General features: G+C 46.8%; 1 protein-coding gene across 14 annotated transcripts in view; it reads left to right on the forward strand.

Annotated features, from left to right (window-relative positions):
* Positions 1 to 23,816, forward strand: part of LRRFIP1 (LRR binding FLII interacting protein 1) — a 158,573-nt gene that overhangs the window by 44,614 nt on the left and 90,143 nt on the right. The window lies entirely within an intron of this gene.

A 23,816-nucleotide genomic window follows, 5' to 3' on the forward strand; every position in this document is an offset into this window, starting at 1 on the left:
AGCCTCTCCCGGGTTCCTGGGCTTCTCTGCTTGCTTTCATGTGATTTGCACCCTAATCTTTCTCCTATGCCAATTTACAGTACATTCTTTGGCAGCTGCAGCCACATTATGGCTTTACAACCCCTGGATGCCCTCATGTCCTACCCAGACTCCCCTTTTAAACTCCACCTGACAACTTGACAGCCCCCTTTCCCCAACACTCTTCATCACCCTGCCAGCAGCTGCTCCTCCTGCATTTCTCATCCCCCCACCTCAGAGCTGCCTGAACCAGGGCTCCCCCCAGCATGTTCTCCTCCCCTCCTCGGTGGAATCGTGAAGCTGGCTGAGGCCCCTCCCCTCACATAGTGACCTCGGCAGCCTCCCAGTCCATCTGCTTCCAAGATCAGCCCCACCGCACCTGTATCTTCATCTTGGTGTCCTAGTGATCCTAGGACATGCCAGCCTTGGGAATGAAAACAGCCTCTCTCCCCAGGGCAAGGCCCCATCACAGCTGTCCCTGTGCCTGTTGTCATGGCCCCCTGAAACAAAGTCTGCCTTACCATCTTCACAAAAGGAGAAAGAAAACACATCCCTCATGCCATGGTTCCCCGCCTTACCATCCTTAACGACTCCCATAGCTTCCAGGATACATTTTAAACCCATATGATGGCACCAGGGGCCTCTTAGCCTCCTCCTTCCTGCCTCTCTCCCATGGGGGTCTTACACTCCAGTTGTACCGAGCTACTGAACAGTGTTTCCCATCATTTTCTATCCTTCCAGCCTCAGTTCCCCCTCCTCCAGGAAGCCCTCCCTGACTTCCTCGGCCAGGGTAGAAACATTCACACTAGCTGCTTATTATCCTCACAGCATTTTTCCTGAGGTTCAGCTTACAAGAAGTCTTTCTGTTGAATAAATGAAGAAATCAGCAACAAGGGTAATTGTTGCTGAAAGAAAATATTTATTAGATTAAGCATAATACATGTTTATTACAGAAAAATAATAAGGAAAATTCAGGCAATAGTAGAAAATAAAAATTATGCCTCATACTTGACCAAGCATAATACCTGTTAACATTTTATTTTTCTCCATTCTTTTATCTGTGACTTTTTTTTAACATAGTCTCAAGTGTGTGTCTCTAGCGCATTTTTAAAATCTCCTTTTTTTAAGGAGAGAAATAAGCATAACTCTTGTATCAAATGCTCTGTAAAAATGTTTTAATGGCCACGAAATATGGCTTTGAGGATGCACCATCACGTCCTCATTTCCATATTGCTGGACACTGAGGCTTTTGTGTTTGTTTACTACGGTGAATAACATTGCAGTGAACATCTTTAAGAGTGAAGTTTTTCTACATCACATTATTTCCTTAAATTAGAATATTAGAAGTGCAATTTAAATCCAAAACATATAAACACGGTTAAGGACCCTGGAGCTTCGCTTTCCTTAAAGGGTGTATCAGTTTACACTTTCATTTGTGTTGTCTGAGAGTGTCTTTTTCATCACAGGATTAAGTACTGTGATTATCTCAGCTTTGTAAATTTGACAGCTAAAAACTGGCAGCTAACTGATTCTTAGTTATCTCAAGTTCTTTTTCAAATTGTCAAAACGTGTCTTAGAGTGAGTGTTGATATTTTCTTGTTGATTTGTGGATTACTTATTAACCTTTTTCATAGTTGTTGCAAATATTTTTTTGTCAGTTTATATTTGGAACTGAATATCTTCCTCATGTCTTTAAAGAAATATTCCTGACCAGGTGCTTGATAACCCTAAATGGAGTTTTCTGCTGGGCTTTCTCTTATATGATGTTGAGGCCATCATGGTTTGTTGAGCAGAGGAGTGAGTGCTAAAAGCTGGAGTTCAGCAGAACCACAGTGATGCCTCCACCCCGGGTAAATGCTTAACCACACTCCTCCCTGTAAAAATAACAGTGTCATTAAACATGGACCGGCTGTTCCATGAGCTCATTCCTAGGAAACAGTGGCTGAGTAGTAGAAGCCTGACAGGTCTCCATTTCCGCCCAAGTGTGGGATGTGTGCACGTGGCATAAATCCTCGCACATTGCTTTGGGGAGAATCAGCTTGAGTCAACTTCTGGCAAAAGATTGGGACTGTCTTTGGAAGAATTTGAATATTAGACACCAAATCATCTAATGAAAACCAGCTGGGAGGAGTCAGTTTTCCTGTGTTCTTGGGCATTTGACAAATGGTGGGAGATAGTTATAATTTTAGAAAGGAAAACGTAATGCATGTTCTCATGATGATTTGTCAATTGGATATTTTGCAGAGAGGAAAACGTCTGAAATGTCCCAAATAAAGCTATCTGCTGTCATGAGAACACAGCTGGCAGGGCAGAAAGCAGTATCGGTCAACGGGAGGTCGTCCTGCATCAGGACGTCAGTGCCCCGACACCTCGGTGTGTCCCTTGGCTGTGTGGCCTTGGGCAGGTCACCGGTCAAGCCTGAGATAATGACATCGGTCTGCTGGGGAGCAGCGGCCCTAGGCCAGATGTACTAGGAGGCCCCTTCCTGGCTGTGATTTTAAGAAGGAGGGGAAAATGTTTATTTGTTCTGTGAAAGCCAGGGGTGGGGTAGGACAGAGCCAGAAACACTGAGAGCCCATCACGCTGAGCCGGAGGTCCCGCTGAGCTGAATTGAAGCTGCGTCAACTACAGTACGTGCCTCACCGAGCCTCAGTTTCCACACTGGTGCTGTGGAGACAATAATACGGACTTTGCAAGGCTGTTGAGACTCACCTGCACTAAGACATAGAAAGTGCCCAACACAGCGCCTGCAGAGCCAGCACTCAGTGGCAGTCTAAGGAATGTCTGTCACAGCACTCCCAGATGGCAGGTCCTGCCTGCCTGGGTCCAGCTCTGGCTGTGTAGCTCAGGACTATGGGACCTCTGCAGGCTGCGTCCCCTGCCTGCCTCAGTTTCCACATCTAAGCTAGAAAGCATGACTGTTCCTCCCCATGGGGCCGTTACCAGAAGCAAGCACATGGAAGCGTGCCAGGCACTTTCCGAACGTCTGGCACATCCTCAGCGGCAGGGTCTCCTCCTCCCTCTCCTCCTCCTCACTTAGAAATATTTTCCCTGGGAGACCCATGGAGGTTGTGAGGATGGCAGAGGTTGACAGCACTAACAGCTGTGTGGGGCAGCCCAAGCCCCCACTTTGAAAGTTCCATTCCATCCCTCTCATTTCATCTGAAGAGCGCTATGTTCTCCCTGGGGAGAACTGGCCTGTTGCATACGACGAGTCCAGAGATTTTGAACAAGGGAACCCCTTCAGCTTCAAATGGCCATTACCATTGATGATCCCATAAGTTCCCTTTCCAAGCAGTGACCCATGGACTTGTGTCCCTCGTGTGATAACCTGCACTACACACATATCCTACAAGTGTCCGTAGGTGGTTATAAGCTGCCACAGCCATATAGATATGAGAGCCAGAGGCCTTTCAAACCAGCTAAGGCTCTGAAATGCTTCAACTCCACTTATGAAAACAAATGGGAGCACATCCGTGATCCCACAAATGCTAATTTGCTTGTCACACATCAGAAACCCAGGAAGGCACAGAATAGATGCTCTCTTACTGGCTTATAGGTTGGGTACTTTAAAGTTGGAGACGTTTAAATCAGAGATGAACCTATTGTAACAATACATTTCATGTCATGTGAGCCTTTTGTCTTCCAGCAGCTAAAGGGAACTGTGGTAGGATGAGCTGGGGGCACAGGGACGAGGAAGACAGGTAAGGGGACGGAAGCCGGGGCAGCAAGGAGTGGCTCAGGAGCTCTCACCCTGCAGTGGGCAGCTCATCACCCCTGCTCCCTGTGTCTGTGTCCCTTCAGGAGAAGCTGGCCAGGGACTGGGCCACCACTCATAGCTCCTCAGCCTACTGAGCACTGCTTTATATGTCTGTGTGCACACACGTGTGCATGCCTTGTGTGTGTGCAGGTGTGTGTGTGCCTGCATGTGTGTGTGCATGCCTGCATGCATGTGTGTGTCTGTGTATTCCTTTTGAAATATACTAGATGCCCTCTCTAAGTAAATCACATTTAACTGCTGTAACTAACCCGTCTGGCAACATCTTTTCTTAATGCTTTTTCACTGTTCACCAGGTTGAGGGTTTCTTTTCCTTATTTTGGCTTTTGCATCTTTAACGAAATTATATGACTTGATACAGTATCATTCTTTTCAAATTCAGTGTTTCAGTAAATAGTTCTTTTCAGCAGACAATTACTTAGGCAGAAGTAGTTTAACATGGCATTTATCTCTGAAAAAAATGTTTTTTTTTCCTTTCTATCTAGATCCTTTAAAATATATAATATTGCATCATATACAATATCGGCCTGTACCAAGCACTTCTATGCAGAAAAGTAAAAAAGCTAACTGGCTTGAACCACAGCAGAACCTGCCTTGCTGGGTCACCTTCCTTCAGTTCCTTCTCATGGTTTCTAGAATTCCTCGAGCACACACAGCAAGCTAGCTCTACAATCACTTTAGAGAGTAAGGATCAATGCCCCAGCTTCTTGTTTTCTTAGTGGCTTTTTAAAAAATAGTAGACAGTATATAGCTATCTACTGGTAATAGGAATCTCTTAAAATCAAGGTGAGAAATGTAGTTCTTATGCAAGAGAGTCAGAGTTTTGTGTTCAATGAGAATTTAATATTTGAAAAATAAAAAAATAAAAGACCTTAAAACTATTAGGTTTCCATTATGATCAGATGGCTCTGTCAAAATGGAAAGAAAGCGGGGAATTTTCTGTACTCCTCAGCACAAAGTTTATCTTGTTCTTGAAAAAATATTGAACTATTTTTTCAATATTTGCCCTTGCCAGAATTTCACCCTGGCACCCGCTGTTGGTGTGTTTTGAATTTGGTTTCCTTCTGATTGTTCTAAGAGAATATCTACTTTATCATATTTTGAAATAAGACTTTACAGTATCTAAATGTGGATGATATATCCTTTTAACTATGTCCCTGATATTGAAGCTCTGAACATAACCTCTCAATTTGAGTCATCTGTGTTTCCAGGTATTGCTATAGATAAGCCACAAAATACTGAATTTTGGCGTCTTATATAAATGGTTGCAGTGTTTGCGTTCGTCACGAAGTATGAGAAATTCTTTTACAATATGGTGACAGTTTCCATCGTTTTAGGTGAAGAACAGACTTACCACACGCTGTGCTTTCTCTCACTTTGTGAGACAGTGAAGGAGGGACCTTCTCTTCAGGTGAAATGAAACCCCCACACGGATTAGCCTAACTTCTTCAGCTAAGGGCTGGGCCTTCTTTTATTACAAATACTGTTGCATCTTTATACATTGTTTCAGTGAAAAAAATAAACATGGCGATTCCCTTTCCAAGGCTCTAAGTCACCACCAGGTGGCGTAACAGACCTCTGTGTCCCTGGTCTGTGGGCGATGGGACAATGCTGGGACAGTGCTGGGAGGGCCCGCAGGCAGCAGGATGCCAGGGCCTCGCCAGGAAGCCTTGGTAGGCGCCTGGGGGGAGTCTGGACGTTACCCCATTCTCAAGGTGAAGCCTCGCCAGGGTCTCACCAAGAGAGCTGGAGGGGTCAGATTCACCTTCTCTCTGCGCCTCTGCACTTCCCTCTGGGTTGCCTGTCTGTACATCCAGTGCCAGGCGTGGCGTGGGGCATGGCGTGGGGCGTAGCGTGGGGCGGTTCCTCACAGTTACCCTCACTGGGTGTGCGGTTATCTGACATCAGTCCTCCCCAGAAAGTGCGGCTGCCCCTGGTCGGTCCTTCTGTCTGTAGCTGGCGTGATATCTGGCACGGCGGAGGCCCTGGGTCCGTGTTTGTTGATGGAATGAATCCATGTGTGAATGAAGGAAGTCACATTGGCAGCAGTGGTGGGGAGGGTACCGTTTGGGGACAATTCAGATCATTCTGAGGAGACATGCTGAGGCCTGCTCTAAGACGGCAGCTGTGGGAGGGCACGGAGTGGCATTAAGAGAGGAAGCTGACTCCATGACGGGCAGAGAGGTGGGCGGAGGCTGTCTCAGGAGCGCCAGCAGCTGGCAGTGAGCAGTGGGCGTTTCCTGACACTAAGGCTCTGTGCAGAGCGCGTCGTCTACAAACACTGTCTATTGTCTCGTTTCATCCTCACAACAACCACCCCTATAAAGTTGTCACTATTACTGTCTCTCCTTTACACATGAGTCTGGGCACAGGGACTTCAAGTGAAGCCTGCTAGGAGGCACTACTGCTGCCCCCACGGGAAGGAAATGCAGAGGAGGGACTCAGGGGGCAGCAGGAATTCTGCTTTGGATCTGTCACATTTGAGGTGCCTTTGGGGCTTCCAGGAAGAGGTGTCCGGACGGCAGGGGCTGAGGCTTGGAAGAGTCAGGATTGGAAATATGAACTGGGTGCCCATCAACATCTAGGTCATGGTCAAAGTGGGTGGTGGGGTATTACAGGAAAGAGCTCTGCAGCCCCCCAGAATCCTAGCCTGCGCCCGCAGATGTGCAGGGGCAAGGAAGCAAGGGAAATTGTGCGTTTTCCTTCTTTTCTGTGGCATTCAGAAATAGGCAAAATGTGATACACTGCAAAAGTGACTCTTTGCTATCTGCAGGAGTGGCCGTCAGTGTCAGTTAAATGAGAGCTGTGCAGAATGGCATGTGTTTGCCCTCTTATTATTTTTGCTTTAAAAACATGTTTTAAAACCCTGGTATCAATGGTCAATTACGTGACTTTCAAAAGCAAAAATTAAGGAAGACAAAAGAACTGTATTTTACACCTTGAAAGACCCAGAGGGATTCTTAACCTTGGGTCCAAGAATTCCCCCAGGGGCCTTTGGATAGATTTCCAGAGATCCCCAAAACTGAGTAGGAATAAAAGGTTGCATTACCTTGCATTATGAATGCAGGCAAAAACCTTCAGTAGTATTAGAAGTGTGACCTCAGCACCAACAGAAACCACAGGTATTTCTCCGTCACTTTAGGGTTGTTGCTGAGAGCTGGGGAAATGGTTTCATGCATCACTGTCAGTATTTGGTGGAATAAGAACATGTGTGCACGTGCTGGCTGTTGAACTGTTGCCTCTCCACTGCAAACCCTCCCTTCCTTGCCGCAGGGCCAGAGCTGTGCCCTATCGGGCCCTGCCCCCAGAGAGAGCCTGGGCAGTGGGAGGAGGGAGGCTAGAGCACGCTGCTTCCTGACTGCTTCCTGTTTCTGTGAGCATCACCCCAGCAACGGGATTTCACCCTGGCAGCAGTTGTTGGTTCTGTTTCTAGTGTTTTTCACACGCCCAGACACCACCCTCATCAGTCCCTCCTAAGCCCCTGCCCTGACATCCGGGTCCCCACTCCAAGCTTTCTGGGACCATCACACCGGTCTTTTGTCTCCAGCCCTAGCTGTTCCTGAGATGACGCCTCTGTGGTATGAGGCCTCCTTTGCTTTGTCAGCCATGCAACACCTGTTTAGGGGCTCCCTGTATTGCTTCTGTTGAAATCACTGCTGTAATTTCTTTTTTTCCTGATTTGGCTCTGATTGATACACTGTATCAGGATTTAAAAATATGTTTTGACAATGTGTTTCAGAATAATCAGTTTCCTTCATAACCCTATGTTTCCTTACATGCATTTAAAAATATTATTCCAAGAAGCCTCCACAGGCTTCACCAGCCTGCCAGGGGGATCCAGTATACAAAAAAAACAGAGAGCTGAGAGCAGTTGCCAGCCTGATTAATTGCGGTTTCCTGGGCTGGGTTTAAATGCCTCTAAGAACACAAAACATAAAGGGTTTTCTTTCTGTTCTTCCTCCCTTTCTTTTTGAATAAAGTTATGGAAGAAGATGAACTTTGTTATTTTCCCCCTTTAAAAGTAGTACCCGTTCATGGAAGAAAAAAAAAAACACTGGAAAAGAAAAGTAAAGAAAAAAATATCTCTATCTTCCTTGTGACATAAAAACACCCATGGCTCTATTTTGATGTATTTCCTTAGGGCCTTTGGTGTTGTTTATTTTTGCAGAGTATAATTGTCATAAACTTTGTCATAAGCATTTCCAATTCTACTTCATACTTGTCATAAACACTATTTTTATAGCTGGACAGGACGCTGTAAAGTAGTAGGTTGACCTGGCACTTTTCTTATAATGTAAAACTTTGAACATAATTTTATTGTGATAAAATATATCTAAGATTTACCATTTTAACCATTTTTAGGTGTAAAGTTCAGTGGTTTTAAGTGCCCTAGTGTGTAGCCATCACCATCATCCACTTCCAAAACTTTTTCATCTTCCCAAACTGAAATTCTGTACACATTAAACACTGACTCCCCAAATTCACAGAGCTGAAGGTGGAGTGGGCATTGCTTTCCCCAACCCTTGGCAACCCCCATGCAACTTTCTGTCACCATGAATTTGATTAACGTAAATTTTTACTACTGAGCTTCGCTTTTTCAATCGAAGTTCAAGGTACATAGTTTAAATGTACATACTTTAATGCAAGCAGTATTGCATGACGCCAGCCTGCCTTCTTTCCTCCTTTTTAAAAAATTAGACCAGCAACTGTTGTTGAATCCCGTGTTGCCGGTCCCGATGGTTATCTTTCTAGTGAGACCTGAAAATTCACGTGGGGACATGACAGCTTTCCATTTTCATGAATTTCAAATGTGGAGGGCTCATGGTAGGGAGATGGTTTTGTTTTTGTGGGTTTTGTTTTGTTTTGTTTTGTTTTTTGAGACAGTCTTGCTCTGTCGCACAGGCTGGAGTTCAGTGACGCGATCTCGGCTCATTACAACCTCCGCCTCTCGGGTTCAAGGTATTCCCGTGCCTCAGCCTCCTGAGTAGCTGGAATTATAGATATGCACCATGCCTGGCTGATTTTTGTATTTTTAATAGAGATGGGGTTTCACCCTGTTGGCCAGGCTGGTCTCAAACTTCTGGCCTCAAGTGATCTGCCCACCTCAGCCTCCCAAAGTGCTGGGATTACAGGCGTGAGCCACTGCACCCGGCCCGGGAGATGGTTTTAAAACAGAGATGTGCCCTGGTTGCCTTCTCTGAAAGTTTCTCTCCACACAGATCTCCTGACCTTTGGTGTGGCTGATTTCATGTGGAGTCTGTTGGATTCACACCATCTGGCTCCTGTTTTCTGGGGAAACTCTGTGCTGGCTTTTGTCTTCCTCCTTTTGTGATTACATAAACAAAAGGGTAAATTGTTTTCTTAAACATTAGTTTTAAATTGTGCGGAAATACACATAACAAAGTTTGCAATCTTAACTATTTTTAAGTGTACATTTCAGTGACATCAAGTATACTCACCCTGTTGTGCAGCCGACACCACCAGCCATCCCCAGAACTTCTTCATCTTGCAGAACTGAAACTCTGCCCTATTAAACACTGACTCCCCATTCTCTTCTCCATCCAGCCCTGGCACCCACCATTCTACTTTGTCTCGATGAATTGTATGAGGTACCTCATCTAGTTGGAATCATACAGCATTTGTCCTTTTGTGACTAGCTTATTTCACTTAGCAAGATGTCCTCAAGGTTTTCTCACATTTTAGCAGGTGACAGCACTTCCTTCCTTTTCAATTCTGAGTTAAATTCCGCTATGTATCTATACCACATTGTGTTTCTGCATTCAGCCATCAGTGGACACTTGAGTTGCTTCTACCTACAAAAGACCAAATTATTTTCTCCATTTAATGTAAGTTATTTGAAGGCCAGGCACAGTAGCTCCCATCTGTAACCCTAGCACTTTGAGAGGTCAAGGCAGGAGGATTGCTGAAGGCCAGGGGTTTGAGACCAGCCTGGGCAACATAGTGAGACCCCAATCTCTACCCAAAAAACTAAAAACTATGTAATTAATAAAATGTGAATTATTTGAAGTTTCAATGCAGATCCCTTCTTATCACTGTATTATCTGATATTATTGAGCCACCATGAAACCTCTAGCACAGCTTACCTGTGGTACTGGGAGGCCACCCTCCCAGTCACATTGGGGTCTGCCTGATTTCTGCTTTCCTCACTGCCTGGGTCCCTTCGCTTTCCCCCAGAGACGAAGATACGGCAAGTTAGACTTGGAGCTCTAATATTGTATTCTAAATGTAGGGCATATATTTTAAATAATTGTAGAATGTTAGAGTTAAAAAGGTTTAATATGCTTTATATTAAAAACATATTTATCTTGTTAATACTCTGAGTCCATTGCGTCACCACGGGCAGATCATTTCCCCTTTTTCTAAAACCTACACTATGGGAGGGTCTCTTTGCTAAAAAGGAGAAGTTCATGAGCTTCCATTGCCTAATATCATTCTTTGGAGGCACAGTCATAGCTCCTTATCTGGCTCTCGAAGTTCAAGTCCAGCTGTCTAGATCATAACTTTCAACTAGGAAATAACCGGATGCCTTAAAAAAATAACCAGCACAAAGTTCAGGCCTCTTGTTCTAGAAGAGTAGTAAGGTGACTCGTACTAGAGCCACGGGATGTAGAAATCCAGCTACTGTTGGGGCTGTGAGTGTTTAACAGGCACACCTCTTTCCCTGCAGCAGGGTGTACACAGCAGGCCGTGCAGAGTAGAGCAAGGTAGAAGCCCTGGGGTGTGCAGGAAGGTGGGTGGGCAGGGGCTGGTGTGTCAGGGACAAATGTCAGCTCCCACATCCTTTGGTAAAGTGTGACTGGGTACATCAGATTTAGATTAAATTATCCTGAAACTATTTTTTTTTCTTTTTTGACACAGAATCTCACTCTATCACCCAGGCTGGAATGCAGTGGAGTGATCTCAGCTCACTGCAACCTCTGCTTCCCAGGTTCAAGCAATTCTCCTGACTCAGCCTCCTGAGTAGCTGGGATTATAGGCACCTGCCACCAAGCCCAGCTAATTTTTGGATTTTTTAGTAGAGACAAGGTTTCACCATGCTGGCCGGGCTGGTCTCAAACTCCTGACCTCAAGTGATCTGCCTGCCTCGGCCTCCAAAAGTGCTGGGATTACAGGTGTGAGCCACAGCGCCCCACCCCTCAAACTATTTTGTAGCTTGCATTATATAGATCAAACATCTTCATTGCACTTACATCTCAGTATTGTATTTACTTAAATAATGATTATCAATAGCAACTCATTTAATCCTTATAAACCCTGGGAACTGGGTACCATTATCACTCCCATTTTACAGATGAGGAAACTGAAACTCAAAGAGAGGATATGTAATTTGCCCAGCACTGAAGATTCCCACCAGGCACAGCATCCCTAGAATCTGTGCTCCCTGTCACCACAGTAAACAATTGTACTCCAACGTCAACAATGAAAATAACTTTTCACTGACTTAAGTATTATTCCTTCTCCAAGTTAATCTTCCATTGGTCTAACTTAGATTCTAGCCTTTAGGCAAGAGTATCTTGTTGTGAGACGTGTAATTTGTTTCCTTTCAGGTGCCTTGCAACACAACTCTCTGTTTATCTTATAAGCAATTTTAAATGCTATTTAAATTCTGACAAGGCTGAGTTCTGTACTGTGTGATTACAGAACAAGCACTAACTCACAAAGCTACTGTGTCCTGATTATTTCTCTAATTGTAGAGTAATTTAAGGAAGAAGGAATATATCAGCAATAACTGTAAAATGATAATGATAATGGCAGTTCTGATGTTCATACCCAACAAAGAAATCAGCAATGTAACTACTGAAAGGGTGTAGATAAAATTTGTAAATACTTGCAGATTATGTATATGTCTAATCCAAAAAGTCAGTCTCAAACTGAGAGTTCAGTAAGATAGTTTGTAATAACAGAAACAAAAAACCAAAGCATTCCTATATCCTACCATAATGATTTTTTTTTTGAGACGGAATATTGCTCTTGTTGCCCAGGCTGGAGTGCAATGGCATGACCTCAGCTCATTGCAACCTCTGCCAACTGGGTTCAAGTGATTCTCCTGCCTCAGCCTCCCGAGTAGCTGGGATTACAGGTATGCACCACCACACCCAGCTAATTTTGTATTTTTAGTAGAGACAGGGTTTCACCATGTTGGTCAGGCTGGTCTCAAACTCCTGACCTCGGGTGATCCACCCGCCTCAGCCTCCCAAAGTGCTGGGATTACAGGCATGAGCCACCGCACCCAGCCTGATTTTTTAAATAATGGAAAAAATGATAAGATCCCACTCAATGTTGCATATAGGAATAAAGAAAAATGCAGGGCCTACATGAAGACCATAATAATTTACTGAATGATATAGTCAGTTGAAAAATGCAGACAGCAATACTTTGTCTCTGAACAAGAAAATTCCACATTAAAAAGACATGGATCCATCCCCAAATAATTGATAAATACAGTTGGCCCTTTGTGTCTGTGGGTTCCACATTCATGGATTCAACCAACCTCAAATCAAAAATATTTGGGAAAAAAAAAAAAAAAAGGCTGGGTTCAGCGGCTGGCCAGGCACAGTGGCTCAGGCCTGCAATCCCAGCACTTGGGAAGGCCAAGATGGGAGGGTCGCTTGAGGCCAGGAGTTCAAGACCAGCCTGGTCAACACAGTGAGGCCCCATCGCAATAAATAAGAAAATATTTGGGAAAAAAATGGATGGTTGCCTCTGTACTGAACACGTACAGGCGTTTTTCTTGTCATTTTCTCTAAACAATACAGTCTAACAACTGTTTACATAGCATTTACATTGTATTAGGTATGAACAGGAATCTAGAGATGATTCGAGTACACAGGAGAATATGCATAGGTTATGTGCAAATACTCCACCATTTATATCAGAGACTTGAGCATCCTCCAATTTTGGTATCCCAGTGGTTAGAAGGGGTCTTAGAACCAATGCCCCTCGAATACTGAGGGACAACTGCATAATGCATTTCAAATAAAATCTCAGTTTAGAGGGGAAGGTTGGTTGAAAGCTTAACAAATAGACTCTAGGCCAGCGTGGCGACACATGCCTGTAATCCCAGCACTTTGGGAGATTGAGGTGGGCCCATCACTTGAGCCCAGGAGTTGGAGACCAACCTGGGCAACATGGTGAAACCCCGTCTCTACAAAAATACAAAAATTAGCCAGGCGAGGTGGCGCATGCTTGTGGTCCCAGCTACTCCAGAGGCTGAGATGGGAGGATCACTTGAGCCCAAGAGGTGGAGGCTGCAGTGAGCCATGATCATGCCACTGCACTCCAGCCTGGGCAGCACAGTGAGACCCTGTGGCAAAAACAACAACAACAATGACAAAAAGGAAACAAGCAAATAGACTTCTGAGTTAATCTGGAAGAATAAATGGAGAGGCTGGCCAAGAAATTTTTGAAAAAACATAACGGGTGGTTTTCAACTTTTTTGTAGCCCATAGGTTCTTTATTCAAACACAATCTCACCTCCCTGTTCAAATACTTTCAGTGGGTCCTTTACTGCTTCCTGAATAAAGTCCAAGTGCCTTAACCTGCGTATTTTAAAAAGAGCATTCTGACAATATCCAAGGGTGTTCAAAAAGCAATGTTTAAAACTCCCACAGTTCTACCACTTCGGCAGAGCAGCCCTGTGTTTATTCTGTGTGTCCTTTGCGTACCTATGTCTTTTACACACTCCTATTCTTTTTTTTCTTTTTTGAGATGGAGTCTCGTTCTGTGACCCAGGCTGGAGTACAGTGGTGTGATCTCGGCTCACTGCAACCTCTGCCTCCTGGGTTCAAGCGATTCTCCCGCCTCAGCCTCCTGAGTACCTGGGATTACAGGCCCACGCTACCATGCCTGTCTAATTTTTGCATTTTTAGTAGAGATGGGGTTTCACCATGTTGGCCAGGCTGGTCATGAACTAGTGACCGCAGGTTATCTGCCCGCCTCAGCCTCCCAAAGTGCTGGGATTATAGGTGTGAGCCACCGTGCCCGGCCACAGTCCTGTTCTTAATTGTGTTCATCTGAGGACTAAGAACGCCACAAGCTTGGCTTTGGGAATAGCAGTAAAGCAACAACACAGTGCTGGGCTCGAAGGCGGACAGCTGCCTGAAAGACGGCAGAAGCTCCCTGAGTGTGCCAAAAGCACTGATGAAGTTTTAAACCTAGTCCAAGCTAACTGAGTGACACTAGACCTTCCCGCAACTTCCCTAACCTGATGTAAATTGTAGTTCTAGAGCACCTTGTTTTGCGGGAAAAAATAATCTGTGTATGGTCAAATAACAGATGGAATGAGCTGCCAGATGGAATCTTTTGCCAGTGCAACAAAACAAAGTACTTGTTCATGCCAGACTCAGGTCCCCTGTTACTTGCAGTCCTCCGGGCAGTCCTGTCTGCTGGCTGTCTCTCTCCCTGCTTTACGTAGGAAGCTGGAAGAGGTCAGGGGATTTCCTTGAAACTACAGGCTAGTGAATGGCAGAACGGGAGCTCGAACCTGATTGTCTGCTAAACCTCTGCTTTGGAGCTTTGAGGGCTTCTGCACAGGTCACTTGCATTCTCTGTGTAGGGGTGCAGGGTTGCTTGCTCTCCCATAGGCTTACTCTTGGATGGGCCTTCCCAGAGGTGCCAAGAAGCAAAACCCAGTTCTTTGATCTTCTCACTTCAGCTGTTCTTTCTTCCAGCCAACTTCCAGGATTACATCCCTTGGCATGACCACACCACATCTGAAATCTCAGCTCCCCACTTCCCACCCAATGACCCGCACCTCCTGTCTTTCAGTGCTCCTGGCGCTGACTTTCTTGCCGTCCCGGACAAGCAGCCCTGCCTTCAAGTTCTCACTGGATGAAAGAAGAAGGCAACAGATGTTAGATGCTGTGTGCACATATTCCCATCTTGACCATTCTTTCTGTGCATGCTTTGCTGTGGAACTGTTGGGGCCCCATTCAGCTGTATAAGCCGAGACGTGAATGTGCTTCCACAGTGTGGGCACCTCAGATGCAGATACAGGCCCCTCTAGATCCAGGGCCACTTGGCAATGTCTGAGACATTTTTGGTTGTAACAGCTTGGGTGGAGAGTGCTGCCAGCATCTGGTGGGTGGAGCCAGGAATGCTGCTAGCCATCCTGCGATGTACAGGACAGCTGCCCACAAGAAGGAACTGTGCAACCCCAAATGTCAGGGGACCCTGCTCTTTATTAATCCTAGGGTTTCCCAAAAAGCCCGACACCACATTTGATACAGATGCCACCAACGGGGTGGAGACAAGGGGCGGGGGCTTCAGTGTAATCTCAGCAACTAAAATCAAGCCGATGGTCAGGTGAGAGAAGCGTTTGGAAAGCCTCCAGTGCGTTTAGGGGACCACGCCCCCTCATCATGCCAAGGCAGCTGCCCAGTGAGGTGCAGGGTATAAAGGTGACGTGGTCAGGAGTGGCTATTTGATCTCCAGTTATTCCAGAATTTCCACTCTCGTGCCAAGCATGTCTCTCCAAACGGCTGCTGTCTGGCGTTCCTCACACTCCCCCTGAAGTTCATCTAAGATCTTCATTCTTCAAAGGTGAGCCTTGTGTGTTCTATGTCCAAGTCTTCTCTAAAGATATCCAATTTGTACACATGGAGAACAGTTTTTGTGGTCGAATAGTTGGTGACTTTTCTTTGAGCTATATCTCAAGGGCCAAAGTGCGAAAGGGCAAAGCCTTCTATTAGAGTGTGGGTCTATGTTTTTAGTGTGCTTTAGCCTTTATTTTCCTTTATGGAAATTCGTTTTCTTGGAAAGATCATTTTGGGGATGCTGTTTTAGGATTTCTGTACCTTCAGCTGGAAGGATGCTCACCGTTCCTGATGTTCGTGTCTGCCCTTCAGTCAGGCAGTCTGCAAGCCAAGTTGCTTAGTGGCAGTGCTTTACTTTTAAGCCTTTGAATACATCTTGAGTACCTTAAACTTCTCTGTATGCTATGGGTACTGTTTAAATTCAGATTATGAAGTCCTATTCTCCCCACACTTCTTTTTTTTGTGAATGACATTTATCAACGACATTTGTAGCGTGGTGGATTCTGAAGTTTTCAGCTAGTAGCATAAAGATTTATTTCATGGCTCTGACTGTCAGGAACATTCTGTCTTTTCTAGAATGTTAAACTCATAGGCAGGATTACTGAGGCAAAGCCAAATAAATGAGGGAATCTCTGAAAAAAAATATTGCTTTTATTTTGTACTGAAATTGCCATTTTTTTTGGCCAAGCGTGGTGGCTCACACCTGTAATCCCAGCACTTTGGGAGGCCGAGGCAGGTGGATCGCTTGAAGCCAGGAATTCGAGACCAGCCTGGCCAACATGGTGAAACCCCATCTCTATTAAAAATACAAAAAAATTAGTTGGGCACACCTGTAGTCCCAGCTACTTGGGGGGCTGAAGCAGGAGAATCACTTGAATCCAGGAGGTGGAGGCTGCAGTGAGCCAAGATCACACCACTGCATGCCAGCCTAGGCTACAGAGCAAGAGTATCTTAAAAAAACAAATTGCCATTTTCTATTCCTAAGTATATATTGAAGCATTTGATTTATTTCTTCTTAGTGGGGTATACTGTTAGCTGGTGAATGCAGTTGTTAAGGATAAAGCTTATTTTCCCATGTCAGTATCTATTTTGAACATTTTAAATGAACTATTCTGAGAGCATGTATAGATTTTTTTTTCTTCACAGCAGAGCTGCCTTAGGAGGACTTTTCAGAGTTTGCACCTATAAGACTGAGAAATACATAATGGATTTTAGCTGTCGTGTTTTTAGAAGGTAATTGGTAGATATTTACAGTGCATTGTCTTCATGAAAAACAAAATTGGGCCTGGTGCGGTGGCTCACACCTGTAATTCCAACACTTTGGAAGGCCACGGTCAGTGGATTGCTTGAGCCCAGGAGTTCAAGATCAGCCTGGGCAACATGCTGAAACCCTGTCTCTGGAAAAAAAAAAAAAAAAAAAAAATTAGCCAGGCATGGTGGTGCACACCTGCAGGCCTAGCTACTTGGGAGGCTGAGTTGGGAGGATTGCTTGAGACAAGGTTGCAGTGAGCCAAGTTTGTATGTAGTGAGCCAAGATTGTGCCATTGCACTCCAACCTGGGCGACAGTGTGAGACCTTGTCTCCCCACCACCCCCCCCCACAAAAAAACCCCAAAAATCAGAAGTGGTTTTCTTCGAGATGCTCTACTGGAGGTGTTTATGGCCATTTCCTTGGCTATTGTGTATAGAGGAGGTTTCTGTGGTCACTGTGGTATGGACTTAAAAAGCATCAATTCTGTGGAACACACTGGGAAAGCAGATACATTTAAGATTGCTATAGACTTATTCCTAGACACTTTTTGAGATGAGCTTAATTCCAGAGTAAAATACATTAGAAATTATTTTAAGTATGCCTCAGTGTGTATCCCAAAGCAACATTTAATGGCATAATGTAACGCCATGGAAGGGCTCTGAGCTCAGGTACAGTGCACCTTGACTGGGACACATACAGCTCTGAGGCAGGTCCTTCAATATCAGGTCCTCCTGCTCCTTATCCTCTCTCAACTCTGCCATCCACTCTTCCTGCACAGGAACCTCTGCTTCTAGTTATCTGCCCTCTCCTAGCCACTTTGGTGTCCTCATTCCTATGGAGCTCACAATCGGATCAAATCCTGAGTCAGTACAAGGCGCCAGTGCCTGCAGCTCCCCTCCCCGCTCCCCACACCCAGCCTTTGGTGGGCAGCCTCTCAGGCCTCGCCCCACCCACTCCATCTTTTCCCACTGTCCTTTCAGCCTCCAGACAGGCTCACGTCTCTTCCATCCTTAAAAACCGACAAACCATGAATAAATCTCCCCCACGCAAAGCGTTTTCCTCGGTCCCACCTTCCTTCAAGGCTGCCGTCTACCATTTATTACACATGCACAAATCACAGAAAATGTTTAATTGCCAAATTTTAATGGCAGAATGTAATGACCAGTGTTTTCCTAGTTGCAAATTAAAGTCTTTCCTGATCTTGCTCTCTTCACTCTGTGGCTTCCAGGAGACGTCTCTATTTTCTGACTCTCTAACTACCCCTGCTCTGTCTTGACTTGTTCTTACACACCTCTTATCCTTCCCATGTAGGTGTCCCAAGGTTCCTTCCTTCAGGCTCCTTTCTGTTCTATGCATGCTGCCTGATTTTATCATCACCTTTAACTAATCAGTAGTGTGTGCTGAGGTGCCTGTTAGACTCCTCCACTGAGGCTTTCTGACTCCAATTCAAATTCAGTTCAACCAATAATCAAACCCATCACCTTCCTTAGAAAATCTAAAGGGATTTAAAAAGCAAAAACAATAAAAACCATATTAGATGAAAAATAAGTGTGATGAATTGCTGGGTGCTAGGTAGTTTTGAAAAAAAATATCCTAAAGACATGTCATTTTTAAAAGAGTTTCTATTCCCGATTGCTACAAAAGTATAAAATACTGAAGATCAATGAGAATTAATGACAACTTATCAAAGTCCTCCATTTTGTTAGGAAAACCATTCATTCATCTATCCATCTACCCACCCATCATTTATAAGGCACCTACCATGTTCCAAGCAGTGAGAACATGCTTTTAATCGGGAGAGCCCATTCATAACCTGGGGGTGGGGGCTGAGGGAGGTGGTGGGAGAGGTTCAGTACCCAGGTCACAGGGCAGCTTGTGGGAAGGCAGCATGCTGCCTTATGTAAGCCTGGCACTGGAGCTGTTGTGGATGCTGGAGACAAGCTCACTGTTGCTTTCCAGACGCTCTTGCTCTTCTGTCCACCGGAGGCAGTCAGGACGCTGGCCTGAGGGCCAAGTATACTTTGTGCCTGAGCTGGACCAGCTGGCCATGGGGTACCACCTTCTTTGCAGACAGCAGGCAGGGTCTGGCTCCCCTGCTTGATGCTCCTACAATGCCCCTAGTCTTACTGGGAGATCCAGCTCCTGGCATTGACCTGGGTGTGTGCCCTGCTTTGCCAGTGCCCCTGGAGTGGGAGGTGTGGTCACTGGTCCACCAGGAAGACAGCTAAGGGCATTTGTTGAGTCCATGTGATGACTGCCTGCTCCGAGTGAGGCCCCTGGATGGCTGAGAGGAAGGGAGCAGCTCTGCGTCAGGCGGCATGCCACTGGTGTATTCCATCATCATGTGCTAAGGGCTGAGGGGACCTGGGTTGAAAACCTAGCTTCACTCTTCCAACATGCATCTGTGGACAAGTTCTATAACCTCCATGAGCCTCAGTGTGTGGATAAAGTCTGTTGTAAACTGAAAGGTGCTGTGTAAATTTCAAGTGATCATTTCATAAGCCACACATACAATAGATGTGTTTTTAGATATTAGTCAAAGGGATCCAAATAGGCCAGGTGTGGTGGCTCACACCTGTAATCCCAGCACTTTGGGAGGGTGAGGCGGGTGGATCACTTGAGATCAGGAGTTCGAGACCAGCCTGGCCAACATGGTGAAACCCCGTCTCTACTAAAAACACAAAATTAGCTGGGCGTGGTGGCACACACCCGTAATCTCAGCTACTCGGGAGGCTGAGGCAGGAGAATTGCTTGAGCCTGGGAGGCGGAGGTTGCAGTAAGCCAAGATCATGCCAATGCACTGCAGCCTGGGTGACAGAGCGAGACTTCATCTCAAAAAAAAAAAAAAAAAAAAAAAAAGGAGGGGATCCAAATAAAGCAATAACATGAATGTAAGCTCATGGTTTGTAGAAGTAATTTACTGACATTTACTCTGCTGTCATGAGTATGGCTAGTGATTCACGTTCATGAAAAACAGACGTCAGGGCTCTGATTTAGAAAAATGACTTCATGTTAGTTATGTGACTAATGGGGAGGCTGAGAGCCACTGTGTCCTCCCCGTCTGCCCTCAGCCTTGTGTTGTCATCCCTGTAAGGGTTTGTCTCTGTAGCCCCAAACCACAGCGGGAGGCACAGCTAGTGAACCGTGCAACAGACCAATACCATGGAGACAAAGTAAACCATGTTTGGGTGTGGCCCCAAATTGGCTAACTGTTCTGGCATTTTCTGGTTAGCTATGATTCTGATGTTCCTAGAACAAAATTAGACCATGCCATTGGCCTTTTGTTCTTTTCTCAGGAGTCTCCTATACTTCTGAGAATGGATTTTTAGATTTCAGACATGCAATTTTCATTGAGAGGGCACAGAGGAAGACAAAGTTATATCACAGGCCTGGCAACTTTTAAGGATGCCCTCTGAGGCAGTCAGACCTGTCACAAAACCCAAAGTACCCTCTCAGTGCAGAGATTCTGGGCTTAACCAGTGATGTCAGAAGGTCAGTTCTGTGTGTCTACAGGCCATTAACTGCAGTTTGGAAGGGGCCATAAATTCCAAGGTACTTGTTAGAAGGGGCTGTCCCTGGATCATCCCTACTAAAAGAAGGAGGAAGTCAAGCCCTGGTCACTGACCTCACAGCTCTTTAGTTAAGACCCTGGGCCCCATGCTGGTATGGTCCAGATGGACCCCCTTTTTTTTTTTTTGAGACAGAGTCTCACTCTGTTGTCCAGGCTAGTAAAGCTCAGTGGCATGATCTCAGCTTACTGAAACCTCCACCTCCCGGGTTTAAGTGATTCTCATGCCTCTGCCTCCCAAATAGCTGAGATTACAGATGTGCACCACCACACCCAGCTAATTTTTGTATTTTTAGTAGAGACGGGGTTTTGTCATGTTGGCCAGGCTGGTCTTGAACTCCTGGGCTCAGGTGATCCACCCTCCTCGGCCTCCCCAAATGCTGGGATTACAGGTGTGGGTCACTGTGCCCGGTCCCAGATGCACCCTCTTCCGAGGAAACCCCCCACCCCCCTGCTCCGACCTTTCCAAGGTGCCCTCGGGGTTTTAGTTTTGTCTTCGAGGTGAAGGATTCAACGTTACTCTACCAAGCCATCTTTAGAGCTGTGAGCACTGGAATGAACATTTTGAGTACCTCCATGTTTCGATAAAATGCCACCTTTCAGAGCCACACCCACACCCTGACTTCTGACCCGGCCTTCCCAGAGTCAAGTTTATGGGTTCCAGTCACCCATTCACCACCCTCACAATTGACCTTGCTCTACGTTGAAAAAAAAAAAAAAAAACACTGGAGGTGGGAGAGGGGACTACTGCAGAAGGGGGCTTCAAGAAGGGGATATTAAAGTTACCTGTATTATTTAGGTTGGTGTAAAAGTATTGCATTTTTCGCCGTTAATTTTAATGCAAAAACTGCAATTACTTTTGCACCATCCTAATAAAACTGGGAGGCAACTGTGGACCCTCTGCATTTTATTCCTGGGGCTCTGGGATCTAAAAACACCAAGAAAGATGTATTAGCATTCAACTTACAGTATAGACTTTGCTCTTGAGCTGGGGATGGTTCTGAGACTTCCACCTCACAGGACTGGCTGGGCTGAAATCCAAGTCAGAATGTAGCATCCTCTCATCTAGAAGGGTGTCAGGATGGCAGTTTTCTTTAATATGCTACTACTTAGCGGAATCAGAAACCAGCCATTATTTCATTGCTGGTAATGTTCATTTGTTCCTGGGACTAAGACTCATCAGCTCACTGCTTCTTACTCCGTGAGTGTCCTGGCATGGTTCCCTCCCTGCTACCTACATCCCCTGCAGCAGCCCCTTCCCACAGCTGTTGTGGCGGGCAGTGGGTTTGTTCTCTTCCCTGGGCTGCCCACAGTCTCGCTGCCTGGCCCATCCCAGTTCTTGGTCTGGTGCCCAGCTTCCTTCCTGCTATGGAGGAGGAGGAGGAGGAGGCCTGGGCACCTTGAGTCAGGGCACCTACCAAGGGGACTCTATCTGGAAAAGAGGGGACTCCAGAGGCAGCAAGGCAGGTGCTGGTTTGCTTTTACTGGACTCCCAGGATACTAGGCACCAGGCTAGCAGGGCAGCTCACCCTGACTGTGCCCAGCGGGATCCCCGTATTAGAGCCTTTGGTCCTCACCCTCACAGTGGGCACTGTCATTATCACCGGCATGTTTTGGGTAAGACTCCAGGCACAGAAGCTAAGTAACTTGCTCAATATCCCTTAGTGAGTGGCAGGGCCAGGAACTGAACGAGGTGGCTTAATTCCAGAGGCCACTTCTTAATCCCTTCCCTGTATGGTTTTCAGAAGCTGGTAACTAGCAACTGACTGGCAGCCTGGGGGTTAGGAAAATGCGTCTTGTGGCAATTACAGGTGTCTTCAAGCATTGCTTCAGGGACAGGCCAAGGGAATGAAACCAGTCTCAGTACCATGCTCTGGGAGATGTGGTCACAGGGTCCGGGGTGTTGAGTAGCTTTAGAATCTGCCTATCTAGATCAGAATATTCAAACTCAAGTCTCAGAAAAAGAGGGCTGTTTTATTAATGGGTTATCATTCTCATCAGTGAAGTTGTGACCACTGGTAAAAGTCTAACTGCTTTCTACAATAAATTCCCAGAGAACATTTAAAATTATCTTCTCCAAATAATTACACTTTATACAATCAAGAATTGTGATAGGCCAGGCGTGGTGGCTCACACCTGTAATCCCAGCACTTTCGGAGGCCAAGGCAGGCAGATCATTTGAGGTCAGGAGTTCAAAACCAGCCTGGCTAACATGGTGAAACCCCGTCTCTACTTAAAATACAAAAATGAGCCGGGCATGGTGGCAGGTGCCTGTAATCCCAGCTACTCGGGAGGTTGAGGCAGGAGAATCGCTGGAACCCGGGAGGCAGAGGTCGCAGTGAGCCAAGATCGTGCCATTGCACTCCAGCCTGGGCGACAGAGCGAGACTCCATCTCAAAAAAAAAAAAAAAAAAAAAAAGAAGGAATTGTTACAACAACATTTAAGTAAGTGTTACAGGGAGAAAACAAGCTATTAAAAGGTAGGCGTTTCATTATCTTTGAAAGTTGCTTTTGTGAGCCTGAGATGCTGTCAATCAAAGACAGCTTGGCCTCTGTTCATCTTAAGTTCAACGTTTCTTCTCCAGCGGTTCTCTAGGCCTTTGCTCGGCCCCTCTTTTCCTTCGCCCCGATCCCTCCCAAGTCGTCCTCCGGCTCTTCAGCACCCATTTTCCCTGCGGCACACCCTCCTGACAACTCCTGCCCTGAAGCCCTGGGCCCAGGTCACGGCGGGAAGGTGAGTGCTCACAGGCGCGCGCTTACGTTACCAAGTTGGGTCAGCGTGTAGAGAAAAGGGAATTGGGAACTGGAGGGCCCTAAAATGTAAATGTGCTTTAAATTTTACATTTCCTAGCGTGGCCAGGACAGGCTGACCTTCCGATTACAATCCGCGTCATCCCGTCGCTTCTGCCCCCAGCCTGGCAAAGTCGGGAACCGTTTCCCGCAGGACTTTCATTGGGAGTTACGAGGGCGCCCTGTGCCTGGAGGAGGCGCGGGCTGGAGCCCTGCCGGAGGAGACCCGCGCCTGGCAGGGTCCTCGCGGCCGCAGCCTGGATGGTGCGGACCTCGGGCTCTGCGACGCCAGATCGGCCCCAGCGGCTCGCACCCGCACCCTGCAAGCTCGTTCTCCCCTGCGGGCCGCCGCACCGGGCCGAGGGGGGCTGTGTGCACGCAGCTGCGTCGTCCTGGAAGTCGGCCCTTCTCGGGATGCCGCGTTAGCGGGGTGCCCGGCCGGCAGGTGCAGCGGGCCTGGGGCCTAGGCTTCCGCGTCCAGGAAGCTCAGCCGGGCTTGAGGGTGATGGATGTCGGAGAGCCGGGAACGCAGCCCTTGCCCCGCCCCGGGCAGGCCCCGCCCCCGGAGGGGACCCCTTCTTCGGGTCGACCCCTACTGGGCGCGGCATCCTCCCCGGAGCGCCCGCTTCCCACAGCCCCTGCGGGTGGAGCCGCGGCCGGAGCCTGAGGGGTCTTTTCCTCCAGGTCCTCTTTCCGGCGGGGGCCGGACGGGTGGTGATGGACAGCCCGGGAGCGGCGGGGAGGGACCAGGAGGATCCCTCGGAGGCGGAGGGCGGGGGGCGGTGCGGGGCTCGCGTAACGCGAGGGCGAAGGGGCGGGGCAGGCCACGGGGCGGGGCCTTGGTGGGGCGGAGCCG

The sequence above is a fragment of the Symphalangus syndactylus genome, chromosome 8, assembly GCF_028878055.3.
Source record: "Symphalangus syndactylus isolate Jambi chromosome 8, NHGRI_mSymSyn1-v2.1_pri, whole genome shotgun sequence".
NCBI classification, from domain to species: domain Eukaryota; kingdom Metazoa; phylum Chordata; class Mammalia; order Primates; family Hylobatidae; genus Symphalangus; species Symphalangus syndactylus.